The sequence below is a fragment of the Myotis lucifugus genome, unplaced genomic scaffold (genome assembly GCF_000147115.1).
Source record: "Myotis lucifugus unplaced genomic scaffold, Myoluc2.0 scaffold_4898, whole genome shotgun sequence".
Classification (NCBI taxonomy): Eukaryota; Metazoa; Chordata; class Mammalia; order Chiroptera; family Vespertilionidae; genus Myotis; species Myotis lucifugus.
Window position 1 is genome coordinate 1 of NW_005875946.1, and position 4,674 is coordinate 4,674.

General features: G+C 45.4%; 1 long non-coding RNA gene across 1 annotated transcript; it reads right to left on the minus strand.

Moving 5' to 3' along the window:
• Positions 1-368: 368 nt before the first annotated feature.
• Positions 369-4,157, minus strand: LOC102424201. The gene is made up of 3 exons (XR_002827806.1): positions 4,016-4,157; positions 3,521-3,639; positions 369-669 (listed from the first exon to the last, which is right to left on the minus strand). It is a non-coding gene; the product is annotated as an uncharacterized LOC102424201 (long non-coding RNA).
• Between the last annotated feature and the right edge of the window lie 517 nt (positions 4,158-4,674).

Below are 4,674 nucleotides of genomic sequence, written 5' to 3' on the forward strand. Positions count from 1 at the left end.
CATGTCTTTTTTCTAAATGGGAGAAAATGTGCCCAGAAAACAGGGGGGAAAACCGCTCTCTTTCTCCCTCCTAAAAAGCGCGTAAGATTGGTTTTATTTTTTAAAATAGGGCCTTTTCTGGACCCAACCCCAACTCTTCCAGTATTGGAGTTTTTTACACATTTGTGCTAATCTGGATCAAGGTTTTCTCAATCTCAGCACTCCTGACATTCTGGGTCAGATAACTCTGTCCTGTGCATTATAGGAGATTTAGCAGCATCCCTGGCCTCTACCCACTAAATGCCAGTAGCACCCACCTCTCCCCCACCCTCCCCAAGTTGGGTTAATCAAAACTGTCTTCAGACATTTTCAAAAATCCACTGGGAGAAATCTGCCACCAGTTGAGAACCACTGTTCTAGATATACTTAGTGCCAGAGTTAGGCTGCAAGGCCCATGCTAGCCTGAAACAGGGTGCTCACCTCCATTCCATCCATGGCCATAGTGGCCAGGTAGTTAGGGTCCTGCTTGTTCCAGCAGAGGCGAAGCAGTGGGTGATGCTGTGGGTCTTCATAAATGATGGTGCTGTGTTCTAGATGGCGGAGGTCAAACATCCGCACCGAGCCATCAGCACCCACAGAGGCAAACATGTCCCTACCACCGCCAGCCCGGCTAAATGCGATATCATAGACCTGTTGGTGAATAAGACACTTCAGCCAGATTCCGATCCATTACCTCCTTTTCCATAGCAGGAAATCTGCTATGCCTAGATCATCTAAACCCGTTTGTAACACAGGAGGAGAGAAAAACAAACAAACAATGTCTGCAAAGTCTGGAACCTGAGAGTTCTAACATCAGTGACTTTCCAAAGAGTGAAGATCATTCTGTTATAGAAATTGGCTGGCTTCTTCCCACAGCCCTGCTTTCCAAGTCTTCTTCCTCCAACCCCTATGATAAACTGCTGACCAACAGAGCACACGTGATTCTGAGCAAGTATTCTGTATGCTTAGACAGGCTCAGCTCAAGCCAGAGACAGTGGTGGTCTTCTATCACGAGACAAGATTGAGACATTGATTTCCTGAACCTTGATGGCTTCCATTTGTGTGGGGTCAGAGGCAGATCCATGACCACACTAAGGCCAAGATCATAGTTTAGAGAGGTGGAAGTAACCCTCCTGTGGCCGCTTAGCCAAGCTGGTTCTGCTGTGAAACCTGGACCTGAGACTCAATCCCAAGAAAGAAGTAACAGCAGTTTTATACCATGGGAGGCATTCCTATATTTGCAAAGAGAGTTCGCACTCTCTTGTCCTAGGACAAGTTGTTTCTTCTCCTAGCTGGCCTGCATTCATAAATGGTTTAGGTTTTGAATCACTGTTTTCTGCATTTACTACTTGCTGCGAACACTGCACACCACTACTGTCTATGAGAAAACAGAGGTAGAGAGCAACAGAGAACTTCAGAGAAAAATAAAAAAGGACAGAGAGACAAACCAGAGCCAGACAAGCAGAGAGAAGAGAGACACACTGAAAAAGAAAAACAAATGAAAGGAAAAACAAAACCCATCTCTGGGGTCAAGATTAACAACAGCTGACTTCTGTAGAGACATGATTGACTCTCACTAAGTACCATGACACCACCTTCTTGAGGTTCTGCCTGCCAAGGGACACTGTGAAACGAGCATCTAGTTCTATTCAACCTCACAAATTCCTTTTTATCTGACTATGAAGAAATTACACTTCTCTTTCTACAGTAGGAATGATTCAAAAGGAACTGGGCAGTCACCACAAGGAGGCCCTGCAACTCCAGGCTTTGTCCTGCCTGAGGACAGGGGCATGTTTATCAATGTGAGCACCCCAGGGGCCGGCTCTCAGTAACTGCCAAGAACAGGGACGCCACAGCAGCATCACTAAGCAACAAGGTGCCGTGGGCAATGTGACCGAGTGTGTAAAGCTCTCTCAGCTTTAACTGCCTGCTTCTTCATGGGGCTCCACCAGTAATTTCATTATAAACCACGGGGAGATGACAACCCTCCTCTACACCAACCTGCCAGGCAGCAACAGGAGCCCCCAAACAAGTCTTTACTTTGATAGTGAGAGGTGGGCTGAGAAAAGCCATAGGTGCTAGGAGGTATCACTGTTTCTCTCAGAGCAACTATCGTCATGTTCATTTCTTCAAGGCCAGGGCCTGTTTGCTGGTCCTGGCCTTCCCCTCTGGTAGGGGGAGGCTAAGGAATTTCTCTTCCCCTCTCTCTGTCCCCTGAAGCATCTCTGGCAATGACTGTGTCCCCTCCATGGTTCTAGCTTTTGCCAGGTACACTCAGCCCCTGGATTCCAGTAACCCTGCCTCTTCCCTTGGCCCTTCTGGCCTGTGGGCAGTGCCACTTCCTGCTGCTTCTATTCTCTAGATCAGCGGTCGCCAACCAGTGGTCCGTGAGATCCGAAAGGTTGGGGACCGCTGCTCTAGATTGCCTCACTGCTCCTATTCTCTAGATTGCCATGTCTGTGTAAGCAATCCCCTGGATTAAGTCCCCTCCGTTTACATACTTAGAGTAGTTCTGGTTTTCTGAACTGGACCCTGACAGAAAACAGCAGACTACATTGTCACATAACTAAAACGTAGCAACCTGTTCCACTTGATGTCAACTGGGTTTTCAGAAGTTCCTTACTGGTCCTCTCTGCAGGACAAATTCTTCCTTTGTCCCTTGGCTCAGCAGTAGGCCAGGCCACCAATCTTGTAACAGATCTTACCTTTAGGAGCACAGAAAGCCAAACAACAACCCCTTACTAAGAATGATAACCTGGTCACCAACCTCCTATTCTGTGGATAACCTCAAGTTTCTGACCTAAAGTCAAGGCATCCTTTTTATCTGTACAGGTATTAATATTCCCTTGCTATGCAGGGGAAAGGTAGAAGAGAAAAGGAACACTGCCACAGGAAATCAGAGAACTTAGGTGCATGCAGCAGCTCTGGGAAGACAAGATTTAGGACCACTTTCCAAAATCACTCATGAGAATGCTTTGATTAAAACGTGGCCACAAAGAGTTCCCTGTGAGTTTTGCAATAAACACAGGAGAAACATCACCATCAAGATAAACCATATTCAATTCCAAGTTTTAAGTATTAAGTGAACATACTAGAATTTCATAAAACAAGTTTAGAGAAAAATTGATTAACTAGGTTTCACAGCCAGGAAATTTCTCTCTTCCTGCCTCTCCCTCTCAAAAGCAAATATATTTCAAGATAAATGTTACTCTAAGATTCATTTTTAATCACATCAGGTCCGAGTTTGTCTACAAGAGAGTTCATTGTTAAAAAACAGCAATCTTTGGCATGAAAAGAAAAATTACTATAGGACAAGTTGTTTGTATCAGTCAAAAAACACATTCCTTTACAATAGTGTTTTCCACTCATAACACATTACTATTTTCAATTCAGACACAATGTTAGCATTATGATTTTCCACATCATTTGCAAAACAGTGAGCAGACAAGACAATCTGACCACACTGAAGGCACAGAAAGCAGAAGAGGGACAGCATCATTACCTCTTTATCATGGGCAATCAGTTGGGTCTTCACATGGCCAGACACAAGATTCACTCGCCCCAACACCTGCCCTGTCTCCAGCCCCCAGATGGTACAAGTTGTATCAATGCTGGAGGTACCTGGAAACAATCAGTGCACGTCAGTAGCTGACAGGAGTGAGGTTCCCAGGCAAGCTGCTCTCCTTGTGCCTACTCACCAGTTCAGCACAGGAGACCACGTGCCATAAACACTCCCTAGCATAGGGAGGGTACCAGGAGAGCCCCAAAGAGTCAAGTGTTCAATCCTTAACCTAGGATCTTAGACTCTGACTGGAGACAAACCATACACCTATGAGAAGCTTGATTCCATATGAGGAATGAACCACATTCCCTGTCTAGTCTCTTTCTCGCTTGGTCCCATTCTAGGATGATGCCTGTACCTCAAGCCCCTGGTTAAATCTGAGAAAATATATCTTTGCTTCTTCAAACTTTAACCCACACCCCCTCACTCCCTTACCTAAAAGATAAGGATCTACTTCATTCCAGTCAAAGGAGGTCAGAGGAGCACAGAAATCTGAGTTTTTGTTATTATTTAGCAAACATTCCAGTCTGGTCTCCGTCTCACCAACCTAAAAGAACAATAAAAAAAAAAAATCAGCCAGTCATTTTCCCAAAAAAAACTTTTAATCCCCCTTTAGACAATATCTTAGTAAATATAAGACATGGGGGGGGGGGGGGCATTTTTACCATTAAGAGTAATAAAACCCAGAGGAATTCCCTGAATGCTACTTCTCTACAAGCTTTTCCCCTCGCCTAGGTTTGTTTTCCAAATTTTTTTAGAGGAGAGGTCTTCTCACCTTGCCTGGCTGGGCACTCACTACACCTCCAGGCCAGGAGACGCCAATGCTGATTAGCTCAGTTGAGAGGGGAGATGACACTCATCAACTCCCTAATCCACACGCATACTTGACTAGAATCAGGGGCCCCGGGAGTCTTGTTTTAATTTACTCAAAAGTATCTTGACTGTAAACAGAATAAGAGGCCTCAAGTATCTCCACCCCCTCAGAGGTCCCTTCAGGGTAAGTTAGGCTTGGATTTCCAGGGCTGGCTGTGGCCAGCAGCAGGGACTTTCAGGAATCTTGGCTAGGTCTACTAGGAAATCTGCTGAGTCAAACA